Source organism: Mustela erminea, chromosome 7, assembly GCF_009829155.1.
Source record: "Mustela erminea isolate mMusErm1 chromosome 7, mMusErm1.Pri, whole genome shotgun sequence".
Lineage (NCBI taxonomy): Eukaryota > Metazoa > Chordata > Mammalia > Carnivora > Mustelidae > Mustela > Mustela erminea.
The window spans coordinates 29,521,126-29,539,988 of record NC_045620.1 but is presented as its reverse complement, the minus strand read 5'-3'; the positions used below and the strand labels follow the sequence as shown (position 1 = coordinate 29,539,988).

At 39.0% G+C, this 18,863-nt stretch overlaps 1 protein-coding gene across 3 annotated transcripts in view; it reads right to left on the bottom strand.

Annotated features, from left to right (window-relative positions):
- ATRN (attractin) overlaps window positions 1–18,863 on the bottom strand; it is a 148,365-nt gene that overhangs the window by 126,793 nt on the left and 2,709 nt on the right. The gene's annotated exons all lie outside the window — the stretch shown is intronic.

The window sequence follows — 18,863 nt, the reverse complement described above, 5'->3', positions numbered from 1 at the left end:
TGCCGTGCTTACTTTCCAAAGTCTTTAAACAGGTGTCTTTTAAGAAATATTTTCCAGTTTTTCCAGTTGTTCTCAGTTGGGAGTGTCAGCTTAGAAAAAGGTATTCTACCACCGATATGAACAGAAATTTCCCCAGTAGTTTTGTGATAAAGAAAGATGTTTCAAGCTCATTTTATAGACTTCCTGGCTCCCTTTTTCCAAGGTACCTTACGTTCCTTCTAGTGGTAATTATTATTTAGAGAACAGAGTCTGGAATTAGAAATGCTTAATGCTGTCCAGGTGGGTTTCTGAGATTTTTCTTAGTAGAGAGAACTAGGAAATATATTTTTTAAAAAGAAAATACAGGGGTGCCTGATTAGCTCACTTGGCAGAACACATGACTCTTGATCTCAGGGCTGTAAGTTCAAGCCCCACTCTGAGGATGAAGGTTACTTAAAAAAATAAATAAATAGAATAGAAAAGAAAATACATCATGAGTTCATACTGATAATTCTGAGTCAAATTTAGGATCCCAGAATTCTTACTCAATTTCTCTGATTGTATCTCTTTTCCACACCAAAATCTATGGCCTCCATTCAATGTCACTATCTACTTGCTTACAAACATATAACACATATTACAATACAATAACAATATCAATATTATTACCAATTACTATAATAATCTGATTACTAAAACCAGCTTATAATATCTTTGCAGTTCTTTGTCTTTAGGGGCATATACTATTACAAACTTACAGTCAAATTACTATGTTTCAGTCTCTTGAAATACTCTATGCTTCAGCCTAGAGCTTCAGCTCACTTATTTCATTTTGCATTTGATTTTTTTGAATTGCTCTTTTCCTCTCGTTTTAATTTATTCTTGTTTTATAATATGGTAAGGCATTTACATGACTCTAAAGTCTAAGCCACAAAACACAAAGTATACTCTAAGTCTAGATTCTGTACCTATTTCTTCTACCCAACTCCCTCCTTCTCCTTAGAGTAACCATTCTTGTTAGTTTCTGGTTTACCATTCCTTTGGTGGGTCTATGTAGATATACCACAATATAGATTTACATGTTTATAGGCCCCTTTCTTTGAAAACTGGTAGCATACTATACCGCTGTTCTGCTCTTTGCTTTTTTCATTTAACAATATATCCTCAAGATGACCACATAGCATATACAGAGATAGTCCTTGTTCCTTTTTACAGCTACTCCCTTTATAGTACTCCATTGTGTGGATATGTTGTATTTTACCTAAATGATCTGAGCCCTGACTAAACTGCTATTCAATTTTGCTTCATGATATAAATTCACATAAAAATTCAAATGGTCTTACTGCGATGGCCAGATGAACTAATTTGCTGCTGCGATTCTGGCCTTTGCTATCACAGCTTTAGCAAAGAAGCTAACCACATAAGCAAAAAGTCAAAGGCATGAACAAAAAAGCCCCTACTCAAACCCCTGATAGAGATCTCAACTAGAATACACATCAAAATCAACCACAGATCTTTAAAAAACACAAATGATGAGGCCCCTCTCACCTGGGATCTAGCATTGCATTAGTGTCTTTAAAAGCTCCACAAATGATTTTTTTAAGTTTTATTTATTTATTTATTTATTTGAGGAAAAGAGAGTGAGAGTGTGCATATGCACAAGTGGGGAGGAAAGGGAGAAGCAGATTCCCTGCTTAGCAGGAAGCAAGATGTGGGGCTAGATGCCAGAATCACAACCTAAGCCAAAAACAAGCACTTAATTGACTGAGCCACCCAGGCACCCCAATGATTCTAATACATATGACAAATTAAGAATAAATCTTCCATATATGGTCTTAGAATTTCTAGATATTAAAGTAGCTGAATTCTTAGAACTGAAATACTGAAAACACTTCCACATTCCAAAGTTTCATCTTCAGTCAAAAATGTTTTATCTAGGGGCGCCTGGACGGCTCAGTGGGTTAAAGCCTCTGCCTTCAACTCAGGTCATGATCTCAGGTTCCTGGGATCGAGCCCCGCATCGGGCTCTCTGCTCAGCGGGGAGCCTGCTTCCTCCTCTCTCTCTCTCCACCTGCCTCTCTGCCTACTTGTGATCTCTGTCAAATAAATAAATAAAATCTTTTTTAAAAAAAAAGTTTTATCTAATTCCTTAAAATCAAAATACAATGAGGGGCACCTGGTTGGCTCAGTTGGTGGAGCCTGTGACTCTTGATCTTGGGGTTGTGAGTTTGAGCTCCACACTGGGTGTGGAGATTACTTAAATAAATATTTTTTTAAAATACAATGAGAAAAGTTCATCATGAAAATTTATTCATACTAATGGCCCTAACATGTAATGAATTAAGAATTTGTCCTAATTAGTTATAAATAAATCTACGACTATAATAAGTCATATAACACAACAAACGAGTGCTATATGCTTAAATGTTCAGGATATCCTACCATACTCAGCCATGATGATAATTAAAACTACCACAAAATAATATGGCTCTCTTATATTTTTAAAAAAATAATTATCTATCTTGAAAGACTCAATGAGCAAACGGTTCTCCAAAGAAGACATACAAATGTCCAACAGACACATTGAAAAAATGTTCAACGTCACTCGGCATCAGGGAAATACAAATCAAAACCACAATGAAATACCACCGCCTATCAGTCAGAAGAGCTAAAATTAACAAGACAGGAAACAACTAATTGTGGCGAGGATGTAGACAAAGGAACCCTCTTTCACTGTTGGTAGGAATGCAAGCTGGTACAGCCACTCTGGAAAACAGTATGGAGATTTGTCAAGAAGTTAAAAATTGAGCTACCCTACAACCCAGCAATTGCACTACTAGGTATTTATCCCAAAGAAACAAATGTAGTGGTCCAAAGGGGCACCTGCACCCCAATGTTTATAGCAGCAACGTTCACACAGCCAAATTGTGGAAAGAGCCAAGATGTCTATCAACAGATGAATGGATAAAGAAGATGTACTGTGTATATATATATACTGTGTGTGTGCATACACACTCACATACACATACACACATAATGGAGTATTACTGAGCCATCAGAAAGGATGAATACTTACTATTTACACAGATGTGGATGGAACTGGAGGATATTATGCTGAGCGAAATAAGACAATCAGAGAAAGACCATTATCATAGGTTTCACCCATATGCTGAACATAAGAAACAGCACAGAGGACCATACAGAAAGGGAGGGAAAACTGAATGGGAAGGCATCAGAGAGGGAGAAAAACCATGAGACTCTTAACAGTAGGAAATAAACTGGGAGTTATTGGAGGGGAGGCAGGTGAGGAGATGGGGTAACTGGGTGATGGGCATTAAGAGAGCATGTGATATGATGAGCACTGGGTATTATACACAACTGATGAATTACTGAATACTACATCTGAAGCAAATGATGTACCATATGTTAGCTAAATGAATTTAAATAAAAAATTAAGTAAGTAACTTAAGAGAAAAAAAAAAGAAAGACTCAATAAAATTAAGGGATAATTGCTTTGGTCAAATCCTGGGCTCTGTCCTAGGAGTTTTCCTGGATGCAATTCTCCATGATTCCCCTTACAGGTAATCACATCTGCATTCATGGCTTCACCTACCATCTATGCTGGTAACTACTTGAGCTACATTTCCAGCACAAAGCTAGACCCATGTTTCAGACAAATACTTCCTATGTCAAAAAATTAAAGTAAAAGAAACTTTCTTCATTTTCCCCAACATTTTGTCATCATGCACCCTATCTTTCAAAACTTATCAACTGTTCCTTTGCTTCACCCCATTCATTCAGCTATAAAACCACTGCCATTTTGGCCTTCTTCTATCCCCACTGCCACTGCCAATGCCCTTTTTCAAATTCCCCTAGTCTAAGTTTAATCTCCTGCAACAGCTCAGCCAAGCTCCCTGCTCTGGCCAATTCTCCACATAACAATCCGTCATCTTCCTCAAAGGCCAATCTGATTGTGTCAAACTTACCCAGAAACCTTTGCCCGCCTTGGCACTATATACAAAGTCCATCACAATCCAACCCCACCTTACCTCTCCTGCCGCATCTCTAGCCTTGCTCCCCAGACTGAGCAGCCCAAACTGCCACAATACTGAATGTCACTCTTCTCCCTCAACACACCTGTCCTCAAGTTCCCATGACTTAGCACATCCTGACTATCCCTATATCGTCCCTCCCTCTTGCTTCCCCACCAGTAAACTACTACTAAACACCCTTTCAGATCTCAGTTCAAATGTCCACGGTAACTCTGGAAACTGTGCCCACTGTTTCTGATGCTAGCTGAGTGATCCCTTCTCTGTCTTCAGACTTCTCATGTGGTTACTGATACAGAGAAACATCCCTGCCCACTCGGCAACTATGATTTTCTCAAGGACATTATCTCATTCACTTCTTTTTCTCCAGTGCCTAAAATATCACAGGTGTTCATGTAACATTTGCTGCCTAATGGGTAACAATACCAATACCAGCAAAGTTCACAACAACAAAAATTCTCAAGTTCTTACTACCACCAGCAGCTTACTACAAAGGAAGTCCAGGATGAACTCCTATATGAATCTATGATATTCTAGAGAGAAGAGCATTTCAGAAGCTAAAAGACTAAAGATAGAGCCTTTGTTCAAAGACATCTAAACACTGACTTGGCTCTATTTCCTCAGATAAGGAGATGCCTTGTAGATGCCTAGTTTGGCTCAAGAACTAGGAAAGTCTGAGAGTTTATGTTAAGCATTTCCTTAAACATCCATATGAAGATTATTTGTATTGTGTCTTGAATACAAATAGAAATGAAGGGGTGCCTGGCTGGCAGAGTCAGCTAAATGTCTGACTCTTCATTTTGGCTCAGGTCTTGATCTCAAGCTCATGAGATCGAGCCCCGACTCGGGCTCTGCGCTCAGTGCAGAATCTGCTTAAGACTCTCTATCCCTCTCCGTCTGCCCCTCCCCATCCCCATGCTCCCTTGCTCTTTCAAATAAGTATATAAATCTTTAAAAAAAAAAACAGAAATGAAAACTCAGAGCCTAACAGGGTAGTACAAGAGCAAAAACTTAGAGTTCCAGAATCAATAAAACTCAACCCTGCAAAGAAACCAGGAGCCAAAAAATATGACTCTGACACAAGCTATATTTGACTCTGCTTTGTGTGGACCCTTGTTTCTTACAGTTTTCTAGATACATTATTAGCTAATAATTTGAAATGTTAATCTTGTGGGAGGGATATCTCTTTCCACTCAACTATAATCCACCTGAAATGATAAAACAGCTCCATTCTCCTAAGCTCAAAATGTTGGTGTGATATTTGTTAGCATCTCCCTCTATTTTACCCCCTTCATCAAGTGTATAACCAATTCATGATACAACTGCCATGAAAGCCTTCCTAAGATTCTTCCCTTCATCTCCATTCCCACTGCTATGCTCTACCCTAAGACCAAAATAATTCATAGTAATCTTACTGCCAAAGACCTTGGCTATCTTCACAGCTTCAGAGACCTGCCCACAAAGTCTACTAAGCACCCCACAGCCAGGACAACATTCCTAGAGCACCGATGTCACCACGTTATTACCCTTTTCAAGTGTATACAATGACTGCACAGACAAGGCTACTCAGGTTTACGTTTACCAAAGGGGGGGGAGGAATAAGATTTATACTGAACTTTGTCTCATTCTAGCAGTAAGTTATATTATCCATAGATTTTTAAGTACTAGCCATCTCCATAAGACATGTTTTTCCAACAAAAATCTACCTAATATGTTTAAATATTATTTCTAAAATGTCCATTACATTTATATGGTTTGTTCAAAGATGCACTAAAAATAATCATAATGATCAGTTAATTCAGAAAAAAATCTTCATGTAAGGTCTCACGGTAACATAAAACTGAAAAAAAGGGGGCACCTGAGTGGCTCAGTGGGTTAAAGCCTCTGCCTTCGGCTCAGGTCATGATCCCAGAGTCCTGGGATCGAGCCCCGCATCGGGCTCTCTGCTCAGCAGGGAGCCTGCTTCCTCCCTCTCTCTGCCTGCCTCTGCCTACCTGTGATCTCTGTCTGTCAAATAAATAAATAAAATCTTTTAAAAAAATTTTTTTAAACTGAAAAAAAAATCATTTATATACTAATCCTCGTTTTGAAGAAATACAACATACTCAACTATCTTCAATATAGAAATATATTAGAATAAAATCCTAAGGCAGAAATACACATACACAAATTAGTGCATGAAAACTGGTAAAATATGAATAAGACTGATGAAATTATATCAATGCCAATTTTCTGGTTGTGCTCATACACTATGCAAATTGTTACCATTAAGAGAAACAGGTGAGAGAACAGGAGATCTCTGTACTATTTCTTACAACCTTATGTGAATCTGCAATTATCTCAAAATAAAACATTAAAAAAATTATATAGGAGGATTTGGAAACATATTACAAAGTAATCAAGATAAACAAGTCAACAGAATATAACTGACAGTCTAGAAAAAGGCCCATACATCTAGAGTCAACTGACAAAGGACCCAGGACCAGTCAATAGAGAAAAAAAATAGTCTCTTCAATAAATGTCACTAGAACAACTGGATATCCGCATACAAAAGAATATATAGTACTTACCTCACAGCATGTACAAAAATTAATTCAAAACAGATCAAAGACCAAAATGTAAGAACCAAACCCGTAAAACTATTAAAAATAAAACAGATGTAAATCTTCATGATCTTGGATTAGTAAATGGTTTCTCAGATAAGACAGTTAAACCACAAACAACCAAAGAAAAAAATATATAAATAAGACTTCACCAAAATTAAAAACTTTTGTATGTCAAAAGACACTCTCAAGGTTGTCTTCTTTTGTGAAAAACAACCAAAAAATTAACAGAAATTGATTGCAAATCACGTCTGATATTAGAATATCCAGAACATATAAAGAACACTTTCAACTTGCAACTCAACAATAAAAACCTGTATAAAAACCCAATAGGACCTAATTTAAAAATGGGCAAAGAACGGAAGAGATAAAGCTGAGTGAAATAAGTCAACCAGAGTCAATTATCATATGGTTTTGCTTATTTGTGGAACATAAGGAATAACATGGAGGACATGGGGAAATGGAGAGGAGAAGTGAGTTCAGGGAAACTGGAGGGGGAGATGAACCATGAGAGACTGTGGACTCTGAGAATCAAACTGAGGGTTTTGGAGGGGAGAAGGGTAGGAGGCTGGGTGAACCTGGTGGTGGGTATTATGGAGGGCACATCTTGCATGGAGCACTGGGTGTGGTGCATAAACAATGAATTCTGGAACACTGAAAAGAAATTTTTAAAAATAAATTAAAAATTTTTTAAAACGGGCAAAGGATCAGAGTAGACATTTCCCCAAAGATGTATAAATGCCCAATGAACACATGAAAATGCACTCAAAATCAATAGACATTAAGAAAATGCAAATCAGGGGCACCTGGGTGGCTCAGTGGGTTAAAGCCCCTGCCTTCGGCTCAGGTCATGATTCCAGAGTCCTGGGATCGAGCCCCACATCGGGCTCTCTGCTCTGCAGGGAGCCTGCTTCCTCCTCTCTGCCTGCCTCTCTGCCTGCCTCTCTGCCTACTTGTGATCTCTGTAAAATAAATAAAAAAAATCTTAAAAAAAAAAAAAAAAAAAAACCAAGAAAATGCAAATCAAAGCCATTTTGGATATAAGCTATACTCACTAGGAGGGCATAAAATCACAGAAGGTAAGTACTGGTGATAATGTAGAGAAAATGGAACCCTCATAAATTCCTGGTAAGAATGTAACTGGTGTGGTCTCTGTGAAAAAGGCTTAGCATTTCTTCAAAAAGTAAAACACTGAAGGGTACCTAAGTGGCTCAGTCAGCTAGGCATCGTACTATGTATTTCGGCTCAGGTCTCAAGGTCATGAGATCAAGCCCCGTATCAGTCCTGTGCTGGGCATGAAGACTGCTTGGGATTCTCTCTCTGCCCCTCCCGGTCCCTCCCTCTTTCAAAAAAAAAAAAGAGAGAGAGAAAAGAAAAGAAAAAAGTAAAACACTGAGTTACCACATGACCCAGCAATTTCATTCCTAGGTGTACATCCAAGAGACATACTCAGACGTCCACACAAAAACTTGTACATGAACGTTCATAGCAGCATTATTCTCAATAGCCAAAAGATGAAAACTACCTAAATGTTCATCGACTGAGGAATGGATAAATAAGATGTGGCTTACACATACAATGGAATATTATTCAGCCACAAAAAGGAATGAAGTACTGATCCATGACGCAAAGATGAAATCTTTCAAACATGGTAAGTAGATGTCAGTCAAAACAATCACATATTGTATGATAACATTTACATGTGATGTATAGAACACACAAATCCATAGACAGAAAGCTGACTGTCAGGGGTTGGGAGGAATGAGGAATGGGAAGTGGATGCTAATAGGTACAGTGTTTTCACCTGGCATAATGAAAATATTCTTGAATTAGATCATGATGATGGTTGCACAACTTTATGAATATACTAAAAGTCACTGAACTGTGCACTTTAAAGTGGTGAGCTTTATGACATGTGACATCTAAATCAGTGTGCAGAATTCATAAGCCAGAAAAGAATTATAAAATTATATGGGGCTATTTGAGTGAAAATAAGAATTTAAGCAAAAAAAAAAAAAAAAAAGGAACAGTACAAAAATTGACTTAAAGAAGACTGTACACTTATTTTTTTTTAAAGATTTTATTTATTTATTTGAGAGAGAAGGAGAGACAGAGAGCACGAGCAATGGGGAGGAGGCAGAGGGCAGAGGGAGAAGCAGACTCCCCTCTGAGTAGGGAGTCCAAAGCGGGACTCAATCCCAGGACCCTGAGATCATGACCTGAGCCGAAGACAGAAGCTTAACCAACTGAGCCACCCAGGTGCCCCTATACATGTATTTTTTTTTTTAAATGAAAGGGGATGGTTATCAAATTGCTATGGACTTTGGTTTCTATCCGATAAATTTTTTAAAATAACATAATTTTTTTTAGTAACTATTTTTTGCAACTATATAAATCCCTTTTTAAAAAATGATATATGTCAACAGTCTGTCAACCTAAAAGTATGCAAGGAAGTAAAAAGAATCTTAAAATTATTTTGGAGGTGCTTCAGAAGTTTGAAGATAACTACCTGATATAAAAATCATACACAGGTACACGAAGAAATATGTAAAGAATGTTAATTGTAGCTGTTTTGATAACAGGACAAGTTGGAAAAATCTAAATGCCCATCAGCAGGAGAATGGGTAAATAAGTTGGAGCTCTATACTGAATATAGCTATGAATCAACTAGAACTACAGTTATCAATACAAACAAATCTCAAAAGCATTTAAAAATGGGGCTTTGGGGGCGCCTGGGTGGCTCAGTGGGTTAAGCCACTGCCTTCGGCTCAGGTCATGATCTCAGAGTCCTGGGATCGAGTCCCGCATCGGGCTCTCTGCTCAGCGGAGAGCCTGCTTCCCACTCTCTCTGCCTGCCTCTCCATCTACTTGTGATTTCTCTCTGTCAAATAAATAAATAAAATCTTTAAAAAAAAAAAATGGGGCTTTGGTGAAAAAAAAAATGTATAGAATAGTTACTTTTTATGACATCTGAAAACATGATCTTGTTTTTGGAAATAAGACTGTGTGTTTGTGTGTATGTATGTGTCTGTAATAAAAGTAGAAATATGCAAGGAAATAATAAACATCAACTTCACCATGCTAATAGTTACCTCTGCGAAGAGCTTTAAGGGGAACAGGATTAGCAAGGAATAACATGGGGACTTTGGTTGGTATCTGTAACATGTTATATTACAAAACTTAATGTTATTATATTATAAAAATAATATGAAGGAAATTCAGCAAAGGTAGGTTGTAAGGTTGCAGGTACAAAGATGTTCATTTCATTACTCTTTGTATCTCTTCCATAAGTTTGAAATGTTTCATATTATAAGGAAGTTAAAGTTAGCCAGAAACTGAGCCAGCACCAAACATAATTCCTTTAAAGCAACCATTTAGGGGCACCTGGGTGGCTCAGTCAGTTAAGTGTCTGCCTTCGGCTCAGGTCATGATCCCAGAGTCCTGGGACTGAGTCTCACATTGGGCTCCTTGATCAGAAGGGGGCCTGCTTCTCCCTCTGCCTCTGCCTACCACTCCTCCTGCTTGTGCTCTCTCTGTCTCTCTTCCTGACAAATAAATAAAATCTTTTAAAAATAATATTAATAATAATAAAAATAAACCAATGATTTAGTTACTTTAAAGCAACTGTCATGGTTGGTCAATATTTATCAACCAGTGGTCCAAAAGATGTTCTGAATAAAAGACAGTACTAGCATCTACTAAAAGAGAAGCATAGGACATAATATTTAAATACACATTACAGAAGGGCATAAAAGAAATCTAATTCTGAAAATTTGCCTCAAGATCATCTTGCCAAACCTTCTGATCAAAATCCTTGTATAGCTTTGCAAGATGTCTCTAGTACTTCAAAAAAAAAATGTTAAAAGGGGAAAATTAAGTGACAATTATAGTCAATCTGGCCTTTCTGCTCAATTTTGAACAAAACCATTTACACAGAAAATGCTTACAAATAGCTGGAAACCACTATCATTTTATGATTTAGAAAAAAAACACCAAAAAATATTTCTAAGACATAATTTTTAAAGCACAAATGCATAAATACCAAACATGAGGACAGAAAAGTCTACTTTTCTAGCACAGAATCTGCATTGTAATATAAATTCAATCCAAAATTAAGTGTCATTTTTTTGTCTATAAATCTTGCTTTCCCTTAAAAATTAATTTAAAATACATTAAACAACATGTTCTACATGTTAAGCAGGGAAAAGATGAAATTTTTCTTTTAATATTGTGACCACCATTACAAATTATATTTAAAATGTATGTTATAGTCTTTATTAAGAAATTACTTTTTAATCTATTTAAAATCATCATATCAAAAACAGGATACTTTTTTGAAAAAGATTATTCTTTAATTCCTAAGAGTCCACAAGAGCATACTTTTTTCTAAGATTTTATTTATTTATTTGATAGACAGAGATCACATACAGGCAGAGAGGCAGGCAGAGAGACAGGGGGAAGCAGGCTCCCTGCTGAGCAGAGAGCCTGACGAGGGGCTCAATCCCAGGACCCCAAGACCATGACCTGAGCCAAGGGCAGAGGCTCAAAACCCACTGAGCCACCACGCCCCAAGATTATACATTTTTGTGAAGGGATGTGTGATCAAAAAAATACAGGAAACACTGGTCAAGAAAGGTGACTTACATGTCTCTTAAGAGCACCGGATACAGCCCCAGCCCCTAATGCTTATAGGCTTGCAAGTAAACAAAATAGAAAATTCTTAATTAGACTGCACAAAGGACCAAGAGGAATTAACTGGAAAATTCATTCAACTTATAACTGTATACTATTAATGTCAAATTCTAAAAAGATAAACAGGCAAGTCAGCCATGACTAAAATTAACTTCTATAAGTGCAAGAGAATTCTAGATGTGTAAACATGTAAACAAATAGCTAGAACTAAAGTTTACTCACAGTGTTAACGTGAAAAAACAGAAAACTTAAGAGAATTAAAAACTGAGAGACCAAGGGGCACCTAGGTGGCTCAGCTGGTTGAGTGCTGGACTCTTGGTTTCAGCTCAGATCATGAGCTCAGAGTCAAGAGATGGTTTGGGCTCCATGCTCAGCTGGGAGTCCACTGGATATACTCTTCCTCTGCCCTCCCCACTGCTCACATGTGCATGCTCATTCTCTCTCTCTAATATATAAATAAATCTTTTTAAAAATTGAGAGAATAAAATAGAACCAGGGTCCCAAGTGCTAAAAGAAAAGCATCCAAAGGAAGAGGACATCCACAAAATGGTAAGAAAGAAAAATGCCAAGACAAATAGGAGAAAGCCATCCTCAAAAGGGGAAATGAGACAACATCTGGCTGATTATAAAGGGCTAGTTTGAAAGTACAGGGAGAAGGAGGAAATGGAAGGAAGAGAGTCAGGAACTGAAGAATGAGATTAGAATACAATATATGGGGGCGCCTGGGTGGCTCAGTGGGTTAAGCCGCTGCCTTCGGCTCAGGTCATGATCTCAGGGTCCTGGGATCGAGTCCCGCATCGGGCTCTCTGCTCAGCAGGGAGCCTGCTTCCTTCTCTCTCTCTCTCTCTGCCTGCCTCTCAGTGTACTTGTAATTTCTCTCTGTCAAATAAATAAATAAAATCTTTAAAAAAAAAAAAAAAAAAAAGAATACAATATATGGATGGCACTCACTTTTGCCACAATGCACTGAAGAAATCACAAAGTGATAAAGAGTGTAAGTGAGAAACATAGGCCAGCAGCTGATAAATCTCCCAACACAAATACTCTGAAAAGTACAACAGTGGTTTTCATTTCAGTTTTAGAAATCAGACTGCGTTAAAAGGAAAAGCCAGTATGATTTCTGTTCAGCCACAGTACCAGATATCTACTTCTGTACTTAATACTCAAGATAAACATAACCTATAAGTTTATTAAGTCAGTTCATCATATTAGAAAGACTGTTTTAATCATACATACTCTGTTTTTCTCCTATATATTTATCCGTCCTCTACACTGTAGTAAATAAAAAGCCTATCTTGGGAACCTTTCACAGAAGTAAAGCTTAAATGTCAGATATCTGCTTTCAAACATATACCATGTGCAATTATATTAAGACATCAGGCTCAACTTTTCTGTTTACTTAGTAAATTTATTTTTACCTTTCCAAATAAGTAAATTCTATCCTCTAGGAATCAGCAAAAAAGCCTCAAATGTTTATTATATAGTATTTTACGTACTTAAGTTTTTATCCAACATAACATAATTTTATACCATACAAGCATGTATTTTGTTGATTCCTCCCATTTTCTATCCCCCCCACCCCCATTGAAAAACCAGGGAACGAATTACGGCCATTCAGTGACTTAACTCGAGTGCCAGACTAAAACTCAGTATGGCACAATCCTCACTGCGACAATCTCAAAGAGCCAGCATAATGCATTCCACATAGTGGGACCCTCACAACCCCTAGTAATGACTGAGTGAATTCCTGGTAAACTAGGGGGCTGGCATTTCATTACTTGATACAGTATTTTCCAGAGCATTCCCAATTTTTCTCACAGACACCTATTGAGTATTCACCAAATGGGAGGTTCTAGGAATATGCAGGGGTGTCACTGTTTTTCCCTCCCCAGCATGGGCCCCACTTTTCCGGTACAGTATGTGTTCCCTTCCCTTTTCCTGCTCCCCTTTTCTCAGTCTGTGCCACTTACTCCATCTAATAGAGCTGGACCTCACATTCCAGTTCCACAGCAGGTATGCAAGTCAGGTCTGATGAATCAGGACATTCCCCATGACCCCAAAGATTGCTTCAGTAAAGGACAAGGGACCAGTGAGATTCTCAGCACTGCTTATTTGCAACAAGCTTCTAAGAAAGGGTCATTCTTCTCCAGTGGAAGATGCTAAGCCAGTTTGATTTAACTTCTGGAGACACCACCTGAAGACAGCCTGCCTGAAAACGAGGCCAGCAGAAGGCATATCAAAGCTGAGAGATGGAGGGAGAGAGACCAAGTGGTCCCCTGGATCCAGACACACACAAACCCAACAATATCCCCTTGACTTTTCTGTCACATGAACCAATAAATCTCTCCCATATTTTTTCTCTTAAGCTTGTCTGAGTTGGGTATCTGTTACTAAAAGAACCTTGAAGGGCACCTGGGTGGCTCCGTGGTTTAAAGCCTCTGTCTCAGGCTCAGGTCATCATCCCAGAGTCCTGGGATGGAGTCCCGCATCAGGCTCTCTGCTCAGCAGGGAGCCTACTTCCCTTCCTCTCTCTCTGCCTGCCTCTCTGCCTACTTGTAATCTCTGTCTGTCAAATAAATAAATAAAATCTTAAAAAAAAAAAAAAAGAAACTCGACAGGAATTTTACCCAATACAATTTAGAAATACAAATTAATAAGCCCTCACACAGGAAATTGGCTAAATAGAGGGGAGGTACAGGGCAGTGAGAACAGCCTCATTCCCAGGCGGAAGCTGGCAAACTGAGTTGCACAGTATCAAAGAAACAAACTAAAACCACTGCCTGTGGTAACTCACGGTTCCAATCATGTGCCCATCAACACTGAAAAACTAAAAGATTTGGCAAGAAAATGTCACAAATTTAGACCACAGTCTATCATGGTTCTAAGAGAATATGGCTCAAACTCCTCAGTGCCGAATATGAAGACTTTCATGATCCAGCCCTATGTTCGTCTGCATGTTAGGAACTGCTCTATAGTGTAAGAAACAGAAATCCCACTGTAACTGCCTTAAAAGAAACCCGGACTGCAGCACCTCATCAAAACTGAAAAGTATAGCTTCGGGCAACATTTGATCCAGAGATCCAGAAAAGTCATCAGGTCTCCAGCTCCGTTTCTCTGACATCCTCCCACTTCTAGAAGTTACTCTGACCACAGGTGGGCTCCTCTCACAACAATACTAGCTATAATAACTCGCAGTTTTATTTCCTCAGCACACAAAGCAGAAGACGACAAAGCATCTCCTTCATGAGCATCCAGAGGAGAGAGTCTCCAGCAAGCCCTGAGATTCACTTAGACTGAGTCAGGTTGGATCACATGCCTACCTCCAAACAATCATTACCACCAGAGGCTGGAATGCCCTGATGGCTTAGCCCAGGTCAAAGATGCGTCCTGAGGTTGAAGGGTGATGGGAAAGCAAGAGAGAAGGTCATTAACATCTTCCAGTCTCACACCTTTCCAAGGCATTCCTCACAAGTTATGCTCCGACAACATCCATCTATATTCAGTTCTCTAAGGGCTGTGGGTTGAATTGTGTCCCACAAAATGTTATGCTGAAGCCCTAGGCCTCAACACCTGGAAATGTGACCTTATTTGGAAACAGTCTTTGCAGATGATCAAACTAAGAATGAAGTCATACTCATACGTCCAACATGACTGGCATCCTCACAAAAGAAGAGACAGACGGGGAGAGGTCGGCTTGAGTCTGAAGCAATGGAGGCAGAGACTGAAGTGATGCATGTACAAGCCAAGGAATGCTAAGGACTGCTGGCAATTCCAGCAGCTAAGAGAAAGACATGGAACAGATTCTCGCTCAGAACTTTCAGAGAGCACATGGCCCTGCAGACACTATTACAGGCTTGTGACCTCCAGAACAGTAAGAGATTACATTTCTGTTGGTTTAAGCCATCCAGTTTGTGGTACTTTGTTACAACCAACCTAGGAAACTAATAGACTTAAGTAAGCACAACAGCCCACGATTCTTTGCCATTGTACATACACTCTCTTTTCTCCTGGAATGCCCATCTCTCCCAGACGGTCTATTCACAATTAAACCTCAGATCTGCCCAAATGGTCTCTCCTTTGGGATGCCTTCCACCATGGCCCTCAAAAAGAGTTAGTCTCTCCACCACATCTTAGTCCAGTACACAATATTGCCCATATTTTTACTATTAAGTTCTAATTGCCTGTGCACAAAGCTGTCTTCGCTTCAGAATTATGAGCTCTCCAATGGGAAACCAAGGCCTGATTCTTATCCACCTTCATATCCTCAAGGCAGTGAATGGTACCTAACACATAATAATCACTCAAAAGCTATCTATGAATTGAACAGGCTGATGACTCATCTCAGAAAAAAGATAATGGGTATGATTACGGAGAATTGGCTGTTATGGATATAGAGAACTGAAGATGGGCCTTGAGGTAGAACCTAGATAAGTAGAAAAGAACGAATCTGGGGGCAGGGATGAGGAAAGCTGTTAAATTTAGCAAATATGCAGGAAAAACTACAAAGCAGAAGAATTTGGGTAGAGAGAAAGGAATGTGTGTGAGGCAGTAGGAGCCTTCTGCTCAGAGTCATTTTACAGGTAATAAGAGGAGTAGGGAAAAAAAGGTTTCTCAGCAAGACAGTGACACCATGTTTTCAGGGGATTTCTATGACAAAGTGCAGGATGGACTCCAGAGGTGCAAAGAGATCAGACAGGGCAAAAGAGAGGAAGCTCAGCAAGGAGGTAAAGGGCCAGGTGCTCTAGGATAGCAGGAGCAAGAGTGGAAAGGAACAAAATTTTAAGACTTACGGAAACAAAAAATAAACACAAAGAGCGAAGGATTACTCCAATGGTTGACCTTTGGTTATCTCACATAGGATTTACTACTGAAATAAGGGAGGATAAAGGGAAAGACTACTCTTTTTGAGGAGAATAAAAGTTCGTCTCAGATAGCTTACTATGAGGTGACAGTAAAACATCCCCAAAAAGATGCCCAGCAAACAGAAGACAATGAAGTACATGAGATTTATGATATGGCAGATTTTCCTTATTCTAGATATGGCAGTTATATGGGTAAAGATGACTTTTTTCATTCTTTCATCCAACAAATATTTATTGCACACCATGTCCTAGGTACTGTTCTAGGCTCTGGGAATAGAACAACAAGCAAAACTGACAGAAATCCCTGTCGTCATGGAGCTTATATTCTACTAGAGAAAACAGAAAAGCCTAGTTGACTCATGAACATAAATTTAGGGCTTTAGGTAAATACTACTTACTGTAACTATAAACACCCTCTGTTTGTTTGGGTTTCTTTTAACCTTTTTCTTCTTTCAAATTTTATTTTCCAGAATTTTCATTTCACTAGTTATAGGTATTTATGTCCTTGACCAGTAGCCAAACAGGTTCCAGTGAGTTAAGTTTTGTTTTGTTTTTCTTTTTTTTTAATCCTGGCTTTACTGTTGTAATAAACCTATTTTTCCTTCTTTGTCTCTGTTTCTCAATGGCATTAGGCAGCCCTTCCAAAGAATTTCATGTAGGGTGACTGGACTCAGAAAATGAGAGGCTGGGGTGCCTGGGAGGCTCAGCCGGTTAAGCAGCTGCCTTTGGCTCAGGTTATGATCCCAGGGTCCTGGAATGGAGCTCTGCAGCCAGCTCCCTACTAGGCAGGAATCCTGCTTCTCCCTCTCCCACTCCCCCAGTGTGTATTCCCTCTCTCGCTGTCTCTCTGTCAAATAAATAAATAAATAAATCTTTAAGAAAGAAAGAAAGAGAGAAAATGAGAGGCCAAATGGCACAATGGAAAGCAAGAGAGTGGGAATTACCAAGGCCTGAATTCAAATCCCAGACCAGTTTTTCACAAGTTGTGTGAGCTGGTCCAAGTTACTCAGTATCTCCAAGCTTCAGTTCACCCACCTGTGAAATGGGAATAACTTCACTCTAAGGAATAAAAGGAGTAATTTCTAAAAGGCGCTTGACACAAAACCTAGGAGAAAATGGAGAACTGTTGGTGGCAGCTAGCGTTGGGACTATTACTACCATTACTCCATATGTCAGGAACAAAATAGATGCTCAGTAAATGCCTACTTCTTTCCTTATTCTAGAGAAGGTAAGTTCTTAACATCCTGGGTAATTATAAGGCTCCCATTCACTAGGCTATTCCAGTCTATCCTCTCCATACTTCAGGAACGCAGAAGAATTAAATGCATATTAATTTCATAAGTGGACTTAATATCTTTATTTCTAATTTGATGGGATGTATTTATCATCCGAAGAAAAATTTCCATGGTGATGTCACAAGTAGAAAAGAATGATCACTGAATTATGAACGGTAATATAAAACTGAATGAAACTGGCTGCTTTAGAAATCGTCTTCCAAAGATTCCACAGTTATTTTTACTAAACTGACACCAATAATATTGTCCCATGTGGTAATCATTTCTGGAGTACCCTTCATTTGGAAAAAAAGTTAAGTGATTTTCTACCTGCAACCATACACTAATACGAATTTCATACAACACCCCCCAGAGTCACTCAGAAGATTAAATGGTATAATGTATATGAAAATGTGTGACCAGATCCCCGGCATATGCTATGCATTCAGTGATAACTTGGGGGAGATCTAATCCTCTTATCCTACATTCCTTTCAATTACTAGGAAAGACTTTCTAACAACAACTATAACACAAAATTTATGGAACTAAAAAGATTTTAAAACACACTGCCTTGATGCCATCCATACCAGAAAGGTATTCATTTGAATGTCTCTTCGTTTAATAACAAAGAGGTCTGTGAGTTAAATGAAGACACGTACCACTATAATCAAAACCAACATTACAGTCTTTCCCTAAAATAATCCTTCCACTAACAATTTAATGAAAGTTTTTTAAAAGGCCAGAGACGTTAAATTCCTCTTACATTTATTTTAAAAAATGCAAATTCCAGAAGCCCACAAAATATACCAGAGTCATCGGAACCAAAGTCATAACTATTTGCCCAGGAGACAGCACCGCCACCAGCTTGAACCCGCTTAAATGGAGCATCCACGATAACCAGGGGAGTCCCTCCACTCACGCATGACTCCATCTGAGACAACCAGTGTCAGGACTGCTTATTCCCCACAACAAGTGGCTCTTCTCCGATCTTCTGGATGAGAGAGACCTGCTCTTTCTCCCTGGCTGTGTCCCTCTATATCAAGATGACCTCCAACACTTACGCCTGTCCTGCCAAGTGGATACCCTGAAAGCACCTAATCTCAGTGTAGAAAACCTGCTCCTCCTGTGTCCCTGTGTCTGTTAATGGTATTACTATCCCCTCAGCCACCCAAGATAGGATCTAGTTTTCTTTCCCTCACCAACCCTCTCCCTTCCAAGAACAAACCAGTTTCAAAGCAAGACCTGTCTTTTACCTCTGCAATACCAGCTAGGACGCACCCTGCCTCCATCCCCACAGCCTATCCTAGGTTCTCATTACTGCCGTCCGGACCCTGCCCAACACCTCCCACCCAGTTGCCCACCATCTCTCATGCTTACAATAAGTCCACCTACTCTGGATAGTAA